The sequence below is a fragment of the Falco cherrug genome, chromosome 3 (genome assembly GCF_023634085.1).
Source record: "Falco cherrug isolate bFalChe1 chromosome 3, bFalChe1.pri, whole genome shotgun sequence".
NCBI classification, from domain to species: Eukaryota; Metazoa; Chordata; class Aves; order Falconiformes; family Falconidae; genus Falco; species Falco cherrug.
The window spans coordinates 65,637,174-65,653,387 of NC_073699.1; positions in this window are offsets into that span (position 1 = coordinate 65,637,174).

The following is a 16,214-nucleotide window of genomic DNA, read 5'->3' on the forward strand; positions in this document are numbered from 1 at the left end:
CTGAAGAAGCAGGGCTAAGAGATAAAAGGGTCATTAATTGTCACCACGTAGTTTCCATCAGACTCAGTCAAAATTATGTCAAGATTTGAAGGATTCATGATAACATTTGTTTATTTTCTTGTTTGTTTTTTTCCCATGTAAAGTGAAATTTAGTAATAAAGGGCATATACTGAGCTATTCTAATTGCTTCCTCTGTGCATAGAATATAGTAATTACTGTGTCCAAACTGTTCTGTGTCTAAAATGAGCCCTGGGGAGGAATGTAGATGGTTGAGGATGGAATATAGACTACTTCTTTGTTGTATGCAATCAGTAGGAGTAGGGTTGGTTTCATTGATATGCATTTACAAAAACACACATATCTGTGTAATATCATCAGTGAACATTTAGAAGCATTTCTGTGCTAACTTAAGGAGCTCAAAAAGAAACCTTTTGTTATATATCAATTCTTTAAATTCAACCGGTTAATTTATATTATAAAATTGCAATTACAATCTAAAAAGAACAAAACCATAATTTAAAAAACAAAGTTATCGGTTTCTGACCAGCTGTATTCTAAAGATTTAATTTTCAAAGGTGAATCATTCACAAATTAACATCTAAGATCTTTTTGACAATATACCGTAACAGTTCTGCACTGCCATAAGTCATGTAGAAATGGAAAGAGATAAGCAAATGACTCTGACCAACAGCTGTAACAGAAAGATTAAAAATGATCATTGCGTATAAATTTCACATGGAGTGGAGATCTTGCTGCAACAAATCTGCACTTGTGAACTGGTGCATTCTGCTTATATCTAGTCCCAGAGACACTTTCAGTGCAAACTAGAGCTGCTTATCTCTTTGGAAATGTTTCTCATTTTATTACAAATATCTTCTGGAGTCTGAGGTGCTTTGTGATTAATTCTGAGGGATAATACATAATTTTTGTATTTTTGTCATTTGTCATTTTTCATCTCTGGGAATTGTCCTTATCATTTGGTTCTTACCTGTTTTAAAGGTTACTTCTCTTTTTGTCTCTTAATCTATAACTAAAAATGGATTCTGAATGTTCAAATAGAATCTTCTGATGTTACATGTTATTAGGGAAGAGCTTGGACAAAAAGCAAGTACTTTTTGTTCATCATGAAAGAAAGGGGTTTTATGAATTTCCTATATGTCACAGAGACTGTCTTTCCCTAGGACTTCACTAGGTATAATAGATTGAAAAAGCTGGAAAAGCACTGATTATTTATGCTCAAACTTCAGCTGTATGGTTCTATTTAAGTCTTCAAAAATTAATTTTTTAGGAGAAGGTCTATGATAGGCCGAGACAGATTGAAAAGTATAGTCATATATTCTTTACAGTACTCATATAACGTATTTGCTGTAAGTCATGGGAAATCTTCCTACACATTCTTGCAGTATGTATTTATGAGTGTGAAAGGCAAAGAATGAAAGCTTATAGCTGCCAAGTTCGGAGGCTCAGCACATCATGCAATGGTATTTGAATCAGCTGCTTCAAATGGTTGAAATAATAGACCAGAACAGGAAGCAGTGGTTTCTTCATTATCATGGTATATTAAGTCATATAACAAAAGTGATTACATTTGGGGCATTTTCAATACTGTCCATTCTATATTTCTCTACATACGATACACTGTATATAGACACAGTTTTTTATGTCTTTCTGTCTCCTATGAACAACATTATATACCTGTATGATATGCACATATCTATGTATAAATATTGTATATATAAGCTTATTAACAACAGCAGTTTCTTTCCTCCACTTATTTTGCATACCTCCCTTTTCTAAAGACAGAATACTCTAATACTCTGTTCTCACCTTGTTCATTTATTCTTTGCCTATTTCTGCCATCACTTCAAATTGCACATGGTCTTAAAAGCTTGCTTTAGAGTGTCTCTTCATCCTACCAAGACTGGTTTGAAGTTTCAGCTCCAAAGTGACATTTTTCATCTGCCATCTGTGGTCTTCTATCATCTGGGACAACTCCTCAGTTTTATCCTGTTCCTGAAAGCCCTGTGTGATGATAATCTAGGGAGGGAATCAGTCACAGATTGACACCTACATTCAGATGAATGCAGGTGGGTGTCTACATGTGTAAAATGAATTTGGAATTATAAACTGTTAACATCAAGTCAACACTAAATACAGAGTCGGGAGGGCTATTCTGTTAATGAACCACTACTTCAGGACAATGTGAACAACTGCATGGGCTCCAGTGATTGTATTCCTTATGACCTTTCCTTAGTTGTTCTACTGGTCAAGCACCACATGGAATGTCCCTAGTATCCTGGGTGGCTTTTCTACAGGAGACCATTAGGGGTCCTCAAAGGTTTTATGACATCTCTGCTAGCTCTGTGTATTTATCATAGATAATGATAAATTGCCTCAAATGGTATCAGACACCTATGTTTAGGCAACTGAATCAGGATCTCAGGGATGTAAAAGAGAGTTTAGAAGTCTTTTAAAGTTGTAGACACTGACAAGTAAACTTTTTAGGTGTTTTACTCTAGAGCTCTCTTGTTCTTTCATGCACATTTACTAGGAGGTCCAGATTATTCTTAACTTTCAAAACCTATTAACAAATGCCTTGATTTCCTAGCGTGTTAAAATTCTCCTGATTTTCATCAGAAAAGAGAACAGTAATAGAAAAAAAAGAGGAGAGGTAGACACTTCTCAACCTTGGCACAAGACACCGGAAAACAGATACAATTGCATGTTGGATTGTTAGATAAAGCACATCCTCTCAAGATGGAGAAAACCAGAGAAAAGTCTGCTGGGAAGCTCTGAACAAAAGAAATTTGGAAGGATTGTTCATAAGGGAAAAAAGAAACTAAGAAGTAGTTAAAATTTAAGCAAATCATGGCTTCTGAAAAAAATTAAAAAAAAAAAAAAAACCAAAATTTAAATGTATTTCTGAAAGCTTTTGGACATTATTTCTTCTCAATATCTTCAATTTCTTTATTGCTGGTATATTTGAAAATTTATTGATAGAATTTAAAAAGAAGGTCCAAATAGTTTTAAATATATATGTGAAAAGTGTTCAAAAGTTATTTGAAGCAATTCAAAATGTGATAATTATTCTCTATATACCTATACAATATTCTAGAAAACTCTTTCTGTGAATGTTTACCCCACAGGAAAAATGGGGTAGGTTTCCCAAATATCTTTAAAGGAAAGATCACTCTATATTCTGTAGAGCTTTGTGGAAGATAAAACAACAGATGGATCTTCATTTCTTAGGTATTTCCTATTCACTCTCCATTTACATCTTGTAGCTTTCATCCATTATAGCTCTGGTCTACCAAAACAAGTTTGGAAACAACCTAGTTCATCTAAATTCCAGGTCTCTCTACATAATAAATAGATAATCTGAATCATTCTTGAGACAATATAATATTGCCTGAATCTCTATATAGCTCTTCACTGGGCACAGTACTGAGGAACATAATTTTTATTGTAGCCTGGGTGAGGATAGCTTGCTGTTCAGGGGGAAAGCACTCCAGGACTCCCAAGCTACTCTGCTTCAGGGCAAGACACCACAAGAGCTGTTCCTTCCAAAGAAGTCCAAACCTTACAATCCCCATGTCAGTCTCACGGCCCACCTTCTGAAGAAGCATCAAATTGTTTATTTTTGCTCCCAATTAGAACAAAACAAAATTTCAAAGTTGTGGAAATAAAATTCCTTTCTCTACATGCCTCCCTATTAGCAATAAATGTTGACTGACCTTTATATATCCCCCCAGGAAAGCACTGAAATTCCTGTTAGTCATACAGGTTACAACTGCCAAATCTTCACTTTTTTCCTCTCTTTCAGTGTAATTTTGCCTGTCTAATAGTGAATTCTTTTGGACAGACACCCAATGCTACACAGTTTTGAAGATATTTATTTGCTATGTGATATAAAGACCCACAGATTAACAAATACCATTGAGTATCCTCCTATTGTTCTGCCTTAATGTGTTTTCTTTCTTTGAGAGATCGTCTCTCACACATAGAGAGCAAAATGAAATTTTTTTTAATGCACAGGATAATTCCATTCCATGTATGCTACAGATACATTATCAAGTGTCAATTATATAACTCCCGTAGTCTTTTTGTTGAAGTACATAGAAATGCTTGGAGTATGTGTTGCTGACAAAAAAAGCCTTCAAATACATACACATATATATATTTCATATATAATAACAGCCAAATGGGATTAGAAAGGAACAGTTCAGCAGTAAGACAGCAATGATCAATAGCCTAGTGTTAAATACTGAGAAGTTCTCTCCTGTAAGAGAAATAGCATTCACTTTTTTCCCTCATAGGTGCAAAATTACCAAATGTCCCCCTGGGCCATCTCTTCGATCATTCTTCTCATGATTTTCCTTTCTCTTTAATGTGAAGGGCTAGGGGAGGAAGGGAAGCTACAAAAATAATGTTCAGCTAAACAAGATATAGTTAAATTGAGGGCATTCCAAGGTGAAATACAAAATATTTAAAGCACAAACTGATCTAATTTCTTCCTCTACCATTGACTTAGTGTGTAATCATGAGTAAATCATTCTACTAGTCCTTCAACATTATTGTAACATTTTCTTAAAGAAAATGCAACCTTACTTTCACAAAACTGAGAGCTTTGGAAAATGTTGTAAACAACTACCAAAATAAGAGACAACTGCATGCAATATGAATTAATACATTAATATAACACCATATTAATAGTAAGATTATATATATAAGTGCATGTGTATGTATATATAAACAAATATACAGATTCTCTGAGTCATGCACAGGATTATTTAATGTTCAGTTCTAGAACTGGCAGAAATATCCTGATGGTATATGGTGCAGGAGAAATGCTCTGATTTGCACATATGATTAAAGACATTGTCTTTCCAGCTGGTGCACTACAAAACCGATGAATCTTTCTTCAGACTAAAATCAGTGACAGTTTTGCCCCTTTCTTATCTGGAAGCAGAGACTTTTTTTCTGTACTTGATTACATGTACAAGCATTGTAAAAATTTATAAGCTTGTCCATAGTAACTTCATACATGTCCTTTGATTTGTGTCAGTCATTTTGGTTTTGAAGATCTTGTCAGACCTCATAAACTTAAGATTCTCTTCTCACTATGAAGAGAATTTAAAAAAACTCATGCCCTCCCCATAGCATTGCTAAATTTAAGGTAGCAGAGTCATTTCCTTACAACTAATAACTAGCAGTTATCAATAATTTTTGCTGCTGTTATTCAGTTAAGCAGAACTTTTTTAGCAATGGTTCTCAAGACATTTTTGCATCTATTCAACCAAAAGCTCTGATTAAGTAGTTAACTAAATAAAAATCTCAGGTGAGTGTACAAGCTCCCCAAGCCACAAACGTCATTTATTAGCTTCCCTTTTTTGAGGCCTTTTCTCCTTTTCTTGTCATCTTTCAACCCTAGAGCTATACTAAGGTGATCCTTGTGTTGCACATGACTTCCATACTGGCACTGTGGCAACTTTTGGCCACTGCGGAAGTGATAAAACAAAGAAATATCAGTAATGCTGGATAGAGATGATTTTGAAAGCTTACTAAAGGCAGAAGGCTTTTAGTTCAACTGACTCAACTTGTAAATGGACATATGTACTCTATATTTTTCAAGAGGCATTTTAAAACCAAAAGAGCTCTGATAAGATCACAAATATATATATGCTGAACACAGTATCAGGATACCAATTATAAATATATTTCATAAAGCAATGCCAGTGTAGGTAAGGGTATATGAAACAGATGCATTTTCTAGTTCTTTCACAAACCAGTGTTTTAGCACATGCTCTTTAAGGAAAGTAGATGTAGTTAGTGGATACCTAGACTCTAACAGATTAAGCTAGGACCTTTTGTCAAAGTTAGAATTAGCAAAATGGAATCAATACCTTATGGAAGGAATAAATTTAGAAAAAAAAAAAAAAGAACAACACAACTGATACATTTAAAAAATAATCTTAAGAACCTACCTTATTCTAGAAGCCTTTGAAAATGTTAGCTATAACACCTGTGTCCACAACTTTGTTAAAAACACACATATGCATTCATTCACTGTAGTGCATTGACTATTTAGAGTCATAAAATTTCAGTCATCTGTTTTTTTGAACTGATGTACAGATTTAAAAGAAAAAAAAATGCCTAGCCATCACCTGGAAAGGCAATGGTTTCTTTGAACTGTAAAGTAAAAGGCAAGTAATAACTGGAAGGTTATTTAAGCCTTTAGTAAGGCTAGCAAATATAATTTTCTGTTGTGTTTCCAAATGATTTTTCCTTATGCTTCATTTTCCAAGTGAATTCTTCCATTTCCCTTCCTTTTCATCCAAGTCATAATGTGCATGTTCTCAGAATACTCACATCTTATTGTACTCCTTATCCAAAACTTTCCTAAGCTTTCTTTTCTAAGCGCTAGTAGGTATGATGACTTCAGGAGAAGCAGAAATGTGTTCTGTTTCCTCTTCACATTCTTAGAATTACTTCTTCATTTTTTTAGCTAGCATTTTCATCATCTTTTCTTCTCACCCATTTCACTATATTAGCAATTAGGGAGCATGCCTTTCTTCCATCGTGATCATGTCCTGTGACAAGATGTAGAATTCTGATGTTTGAAAAAAACTATTTAGGAGAAGGGAAGAAGTATACAATATCAGAGAAAAGAAATGGGAGACTAGGTAAGTAAATAGGTCAGAAAAAAAAGTGTTTGACTGGAAGATAACAAAAGCAAGAAAAATGTAAGAAAATTTGGGGAGAGAGAGAAAAATTAAAATTGGAACATGGGAAAAACCAATGTTAGAGAGGTAAAATAAAGGAGATGTTCTCAATTCTCAAAGGTATGAAACATTTAAAATTCCAAAGTACATAGGGGAGTGGGGGAAAACCCCCACAAAACTAGGGTATCTGGTAAAATATATCTGGTAAAATAATTGTTATTTAAAGTTTATGAAAATGTGACAGCAAGATTTGGAAACAGAATAACAAAGTATTTCACCAAATGCAGAGTGTAATACAGAAAACAGTCCATTCTGCACTGAAGTGTTTATGTAACCAGCTGTGTTGAAGAACAAAGAACAGATGAAGTAATAGTATACAAGGGTCACAATAACACAACTACATTAGTTTAGGAGTATGATGATACCTAACATAGGATTCTTTTTCTCTGATGTTTTCTTTCCTATCAGTATATGTCCATGACAGGTTGTATTTTCTCATGATTATGCTTCCCAAAGTTAATATTTTTTTTTTTTTTAATACTGAATTTTTGGCTAGAATTAAATGTACTTTTGACAAAGAAGTTTTCATATTGATTTTAAATGTTTGACTGATCTGTACTTTGAGATTCAAAAGCAAGAAAAACAAAGAAAGATTACTGTGGCTCAAATTCACTAAGGATTTGAAGAAAATTCAAATACCTCTATTGGAAGATGTAATCTTCAGAATCCTCTCCTAACTTCCTAAATTCTAAAAGATAAAAGGCTTCTTTTTTAACACCAAAGTCTTGAACACTCTGAGGGGCTTGGATGCTCTGAACATCCCACATTGGCAGTGTTTCTGCCTTTACCTGCTGCCACCTCGAGCATCTCCAGAGCCCTCAGAGAGCTCACCATCCACCCTCTGTCTTGCAGGCTGGCAAACGTGCTCAACAACCACATGCACTGGCAAAGGGAGAGCGACAGCTACCAGCAGGAGAACATTTCCCACAGAACTATCCCTCATTTTGTGCTGCCAGTCCTGGTGCTTCAAAATCTCCACAGAGATTTATTTAATACTTTGCAATATTTCTCTCTTCTGACCCTTCCTTCCTCCATTGCTAGTTAATCCTTCTGTGTTTCAGAAGATCTAAGTTTCATCTTTAGCCTTCCCTTAGGAGAAAAACCTATCAACTCTATTTCTGCTAATAATGCTTATACTACTCCACAGGTGCCCAAAGTCTCTTTTTTTTCCTCAGATGATCTTACTGACATATTTCTAGTTACATACAGAGCAACTGTTCTCATCTTGGACTTAGCTTACGTTGTTTCCATTTCAGTTCTGACAGAGGGCTTGCATGCCTGAAATCTTGCCTACTTTTTGCTATTTATCATATTCAAGTTATACCAAGCTCATCTAACCTTCTCCCTATATATGTAACTTAGCTTGTTTTCAAGCCTGTGACTACTGTAATACAAGAATACAGCTGTGGTTCTAGGGCGTACCTGCATTGCATACAGAGCTCTTTGGTGGACCAAGTTCTCAGAGCACCTGTATAAAGCTGCAGAGCTAACACCCAGCATGGCAGTCTTTGACCAAAAGTAAAACTGGCTGATTTTATTTAAACAAGTTTTAAAAAAAACACGGAAAGAAAGGGAGGGAAAGGGAGGATCACCAAAATTAAATCAGTATGTAACTCTAGTTCTGAAATAAGAGTGTTTGAACACATACTTGCACTGAAGCAACTAAAGACTGAAGGCATGCACTTAAAGAGATTTAATTATCTTGTTTCTATTTAATATGTAAGTTAAGGATGAGCTGGGTTTTTTCTTGCATACTTTACATAAGGGAAAATGTTATTTCTGCAACTGAAAAAGTCTTGCTACAATTATTGTTTCCAAACTAGAAAATTCTAGTAGTTTGGAACATAACCTTAAAATTCTGTTCTAAATTACAAAAACTCCTGACATTTTTTGAAACATCACTGTTTACAAGTACATTATAAAAGGACATCTGAAACAGGCAAGTACTTTAGAAATATGTTGTTTAGTGTTTTAAACCCCTATTAGTATTTACATTTTAAACACCTGAAAGTGATTAGGTGTTGATCAATACAGATAAAACTACTTTCAGGATAAGACAATTTCACTCTGCCAAGAAAACTGTTCTTTGAGGTAGTCTGGATAGAAACTTGCTGGTTTTTTGTATTATATTTGTTTTTCCTGCTGTTTTATCCAGCTGTATATTTGGTAAGTTCATTTCAGCAGTATTGCAAAGGGATCTCTTGGCAGAAAAAACACTGCAAGAGCTTGGAAAATAAACCTAGAAATATTGCAAAAGTAGTCTTACTATTATACAGTCACTATACACCTGTGACAAAAACACTTGCCAACTGTTTTCTTAATTTTACCTCACGTAAAAGGACAGATGATGTCAGGAGAAAATCTAGTACATTCTAAATGGAGTACGAGGGAATACACTAAAAGAATTTGAAATCATTCCTACACCTATTTCAAATTGTATACCCAAAACTCAGTTCAGTCAACACATTCCACAGATTTGGAATATGCCTTGATAAAAATAAGCACATAATCAGTTAAGAAACGAGGTAGTTGGTTACCATGAAACAAAGAGAGGTATGTGATGGGAGAGCAGAGCCAGAGCAGGCTGCACAGGAAACTGCTGAAATCGGAATATTGACTTACACTCCCAATGGCACAGCAGGGAGAACATCATTGCTGAACAGACTTGCTATTAATTCTGTTGCCTACATGGGTCATGGCTGCTAAATTAACTGTCTTTAGTGATATATTAAGTTCTCAAGGTTCGTGACAGATTTTGTTCCTCATCTGTTCTGAAGCTGACAGCAGCCATTTCCACTGCTTCTGCAAATCACACTGAAGCTATAGAATTTGTGTGTATGATAGTGACTTTAAGAAGCGTTATGGCAAACATACAACATTCTCAGTTATTAAGAAAAGAAAAAATAATCAGCATCCTTAAATGAGTTATCACACTGCATGAGTGTTGACTGTGACAGTTTAAAATCCTTTTGCTATATCTTAATGAAGCCAGTTCAAGTTATAATTAAATTGTTATAACATTTGTCTTATTTCTACTAGAACTTGATGACCCTGTATAGCTAAACCAAGGAAAAACACTCCTTGCTTTCTGGATTACCTTTAGAAACCTGCTTCCTCCCCAGCTAAATGCATGGTCACACACACACACACACATGCACAAACACACACACGCACAGACACACACGGACATGCACAGTATTCTTATGCTGGCTTCCTTAACCCATTCTCATCTATTTACATGAAGAAAAATTTAATCTTTTCAATGCCCACTCAGTGAACACATTCCAAACTGAAACAACAATCACATTTCCAGATGCTATGTAGCTTTACAAGAATGCTTTACAATACAGCAAGAATGCTTGGCTCTGAAGAAACCACGTGGATAATTGCATGTATTGTCTGCATGGTTTAAAGCCAAAGAACCTGGCCTTTCCCATGCTTTGGGAGTGGTAATGAAAGAGCCAAGTGTTATTTTAAAAGAACAGTTAATAAGTGTTACTTCTTAAAGCTTAGTACTTTATTGAGTTGATACAATAAATCACCTGTCATTTGTATAAAAACTCAGTTCAGCTTGACTAGGATCAAAGAATAGTTTTTCATTTGTACAATCATGAAGTTGTTTGGAGGCATGAATTTTAAAAACAGGAAGGTGTCTAATTGTATCAATCCAGTAGACTGTGTTGAGTACTTTTTAAAGCCATGAACTGAAAAACATTTCTGCGGTTAACAAATACAACAAACACAATGGAAAGACCTTTGTTTATTCCAGTATTTTATATAAATTCAAATGTGAACAGTTTATCCTGAATTTGCTGGGGAAATTGGCATTCATTGTTCATTACTTTATAAAGTCAGTAGTACCAATTATAACATAAATCTAAATGTTGATGGGTTTGTACACCTAATAAAATCTACTATTATAAGGAAGAGCAGGCTGTATAGCTGAAGTGGAAGAAACTAGAAACAAAGTAAATACCAAAATTTTGTCTGCTCAAAAGCTTAAATTTAAAAGAAACAAATTATAAATTCTTAGCAAATTTGGTCAGTCTGATATCATAGACCATTTAAAGAATATAGTTCAGTTAATAAACACAGCTAGAATAAGAAGACAGAAAGGAAACAAGTTACATCTTCATCCCAAGTGAAAAAAACCCCACATTTTCCATGAAAGACTAGCCCAGTTTTTCAGTTAAAGATTTTCATGATGAGTAGCAAACCTTTAAAATAAAATGTGATTTTATTTATTTATTGGGGATAAAAGGAAAAAATATTTTCATATAAAAAATTACTACCCATAGTAAAGAAGGTCAAAGGGAAAAGCTAATTCTTTTCATAAGTAGTAACTATTACACTGGCATAACCAGCCATTTTCTTTTCCTTGTCAAAGAGTTGGAGTTTGTACAGGGAAAAGCACTACAGAGTGGGCTAAGAAACAATGTGTTCAGGAGTTTTTTTGTTCGGTCTGACCCAGCTCCCAAGGCATCCACAGAGCTCCACAAAAAGTCCCTGAGGAACCCACAACACACCAGGTGGTAGTGATGTTTTCCTGAAGCCAAGTATGAGATATTTACTCTTTCATAATCTAAGGGGACTTGCAGAGAATTCAGCTTTACTAGGCAGTTCAGAAAACACCAGAGGCAAAATAACTGGGCATTTCTTACTGCAGACAATGCAAATGCATGAGAAAATTTAATTATGATTAATAACATCAGTTCAAATACAACTCTCAGAAAAACTGTATTCTGGCACTGTAGACAGGTTATACACATTGTAAACATATCAGCTAACATGGTTATGGAATCCATCATGTTTTAATGATGCTGCATAATAATAATAGATCATTGTAAAAATATACAGCTCATGTTCCTGCAAATAAAATAGTTTCTTTTTAATCCTGGAAGCTCAGAAAATACCAAATACTCATTTCAGTGCAGCAGTTTGAATTAAAATATATTAAAAATTACTGAATATTCTGAGTCTACTTAAGCTTCAAAGTTAGAGTGAAAAAGAAGTGCTGGTGATTGTTTATCCTAATGGGTCTAGGAATCAGCAAATTTTAAATGTCAGAAAATTGACCAGATCCTTCATCTTACAGCTTTCAAAAAGAAATACATGACCAGTTAAACGGAGAATGGATGCCAAAGGCCAACAGTTTTAAAAGGATTTTCATAAATATAGGTATTTAAATCCATATCCAGACACACAAGTGAAAGTGACCTAATTATAAAAAACAGACATGATTTTTACTGAGTTCAGTACAGTGCTTAGAACATTTTGGGGGGTGGGGGAGAGAGAAAGAAAAAAAGATTACGATAGTTCTGAGGCTTTTGTGCATAAATATAGATACAATCACTAAATTTTATCCACACTGGAAACGTGCAATGCCAGGTTATTTTAATTATGTTGAAAGTAAATACATTTCTGTAATTACATTAATGTAATAAAAACCTAGAAAATGGCTAATAGAATAACTAAGAAGTGGACCAGAGGTCTTCATACAGAATTCAAACTTATACTCTATGTTCTATATTATTAAAAGGACAGTGTAGAGGATGTGGACTGATTATTTTAATTACACCTGGACATCTCCAGAAATTTGATAAAAGCAGGGGCTCTTTTATTCTCTGATTCACTCTAGCCTCCTACATAGAAGACTTCTCTCCAAGATATACTATTCTGTCTGATGGAAAATGTTCTTTTGGGCCAGGAAATCCCTCCAACTGAAATCAAAGCCAGTCCATTTCAAATGTAACAGGGGTGCTAACACACTTACAATTGGTTCATGAAGGCAAATCACAGGTATACCACAGGTACTGTAAAATTCTTTTGTTGTTTAAATAGCACACCTTCTATACTAGTACCCCTTCACAAAATGAAAAATAAAGAGAAACTTTAAATGGCTTCCACCACATTAAGGCACCTTCTTTATAGTGCAAAGCTAAGAAACTCCATTCTTAGCAGTATAAACAACAAGCATTCAGTGTTTTGCCTAATAAATACAGAGTTAAGCATCTTATATGACGAAAATAAGCTGGAGTGAAATAATTCTAAAATAGTTTCATTGGTAATAATGTAAACAAAATTTTAAATCCTTGTAGGGAAGATTATAACTAAGTTCACAGAGTATCATTCAATGCCAGTATTTAATTTCCCACATCTTCAGAAAAGGGTTTTTTTTGATATATAATATGAAGTATAAGAAAGAACACCAAGAAAACACTAATCCAGAATCTGCTGTATTTACATACCTTTGGAAAGGTAAATTATGCATGGTTACTTTTACCTTTGGAAACACATACATATATATCTTAAATAATTTAAAAATAAATTTCTGCTAACTCTACTGTGTAAACTTAGTGCATGGACATCTTGTGAAGAGTAAAAACTGTGGCTGGTATTTCAAAAAATACTATTATTATCCCAGATGATGCGACACAGAAGAACAGTGTAATCTTAATGCCTATCTGCAAGAAAAATCAACTTCTATTACCATTTCAGCTGGTGAGAGATTTATCATCCATTATGCAGAATGATGTAAAATGATATCAAGGGGAGAAAAGACCAGTAAAACAGTTATTCAATGTTGGAACTTCATCACTTTGAGATCATGTGGTCAATGAGCAAAACCAATTTCTAGCACCTGAGATGAGCTGAGTGGATTAGTTAGAGGAAACTGATAATGTACATTTAAATCTATATAATCAGATTGGTTTTGAGAAAAAAGAAAAAATACCGTGTGTCTGGATTGAAGTGTGGATCCTTCAGAATGAAAGATCCCAGCCTACTAAATCTGAAATTTCTGTGTTATTTTAAAACACAGAAGAAAATTCTGCTGTCCATTTAAAATGTTCGTCAACTTGAAAACACCCTTAATAATGTTTATTAATAAAGTAGTTTATTCAGAAATGACACCCTGAGGATAATAGCTGTAACTGGAATTTATAATACATTCACTTATTGTAGGTTATTAATTTCTAAGACTTGGCTCTTGGACATACAGTGTAAACAGCAGAGCTGATGGAAAACTTAGGATAAACACTGTTGTCTTTTAGAAGAAAATTGCTAATGAAATTCATCAGATCTTCATCATATCCAGGATGAAGCTTTTAGTAAAACTAGTAAAGACCACAATAACAACTGAGAAATCAGTGAGAGCACTGATTTAGAAAGTAGGACATGTATGCTTAGATTTTAAATTCCTTGGGTTATGTAAAATATGCACCAGAGACTTGAACCTGGCTCTTCCACTTTCCAACTGGAATTCCCCAGTCAGTGGGTTATTCACATCTTGCTGAGAAGATGCTGCTGTTCTCATTATTAATGTCAAGTGGAAATGAATGGTGAATTTTTATTTTTTTTTTTCATAAAAATTGATTTCTTTTTTCAAGATAACTGCAGTTGACCATGCAGTATCTGTTTCTTACAGTGGAAAATGAACATATTTAGCTTTTTAAGTGCCTGGCTCCCACATGAGTATGTTGGTCAAGAAGAGATGATGGTGAGACTCCTTTTTATTGGAATACTGATACTTAGATAAAACAGATCTGCCAAAAGTCTCTGCAGAGTCTGAATTCAAAGTAAAATGAAAGAAAGTCAATATACTTGTTATCCAACTACTGTACAACATGAAACATTAATAACCATTGAAATGTTGACACTAAACACTTTGTTGTTATTTTTTTGTCCTTAAAATAGCCATGACTTACTTTGTTCACTTTATTCTATCTGTTCAGTAATAACAATAGATTCTACAGGCATAACATGTATTTATGAGAAAGTAGAATAAGTCAAAATACAGTGATCTCCAAGCAATTACAAATAAATATGGAAGAAAATGAATGACACATCAAAACATTAGTTTCAAAGACACTCCTGGGTGGCTCATTTCAGAATACATGTCACAGGAGTTGTACAATAAGGCCTTTGAACCTTTCTATTCAAGTAAAATTTAAAGAATCTTTATAAGGTGGAAAAACTCCACTAAAATAAATAAAATGACTGTTGAAGGACAGCTAAAAACCCAAAGTCAATGTATTCCAAATATGTATGATAGAAGAGTGAATAATAGTAGAAATAGTCTGGCTCCAGCTTTTTCAAGAGAATATGTTGTGAAGAGAAAAAAATGCATATCAAAATTTGACATTGTTTTGACTTAAAAACCCCAACATTTAAAGTAGCAGAGTATGACTTTTTCTTGACTTAATTCTTGAAACAATGCAAGTAGCACATTGGTAAAATTTATAGTTGTAGTCAGAGATTTGGTGGGAAATAAAATTCCAGAAGCAAAATTTAAAAGATAAACTAACGTGACACAAACCATAGTGGAGTCCAACAGATAAATTGTTGCAGCACAAACAAACTAGTAGGCTACAACAAGCCTTTTACCCTCAGTCAGATTTTACTGTCTATGCTTTATCTCCTTCCTCCAGAGGCGAGGCGAGGCGAGGCGAGGCGAGGCGAGGCGAGGCGAGGCGAGGCGAGGCGAGGCGAGGCGAGGCGAGGCGAGGCGAGGCGAGGCGAGGCGAGGCGACACTACTCCTACTCCTACTCCATTCAACCCCCTCTCCCACAATCCTCGGGGCTATTTAACCACTTAGCAAGAACAAGCTACAGCTGCACATCATCCATGTCAATCAACCCACTGCCTCTGAGGCAAGGCCACAGCTGCATGTTATCAATGCTAATCAACCCACTGCCTTCATTCCTCTACAATGAATAGATGATTTTTTTTGTATTGTCTGCAATAATGTATGTAGAAATAACCTATGAAAGTAATTGTAGTAGCTGAGAAGAAGCCTCTGTTGTGATTACAATAAGCAGCTATGGGCTGAACTTGACCTAAATTTGTAGTTCTCTGCTAAGTTATCTTGGTCAAAGAAGATAAAATGTTTAAGTGATATTTAGGAGTATAACACTCATTTTTTAAACACTGAATTTACACTACTTAAATGCCTGAAATGCAACCAGACATCTAGTTTACCAATGTTAGCTTCCACTTCTGAAATCTTTATCCTCATAGAAAGGAATAGAAATGAATTGTGCTGTACAGAACCACCACCCCTACTTTCCCACACAAATGTATGTATAATCTCCCAGTTACTGCAAGTTTAAGTTTCACTGACTTTCAAAGCAATCTGAAGGCACATAGGTCACTTGAAAATCTGTGACTTCAGCTTTATAGCACTGAGTTGCTTTTCAGATGTTTGTATTCAGATTTTCCTTGTACGGTGACAGAACAGATTTTTGTTACAATAGCTTAATGAGGTACGGAGTAGTTAGAAATCTATTTAACTTCAGGAGTGGATCCAGCTTGAAATAATCTTTCCATCGACATTTACCTCTACTGCTATGATAAAGTGTTCAAAATAGAAATTATATACTGAAATAGAGTATTACAACAGACTTCAATATTTCCTTTTCTCATTCCACATA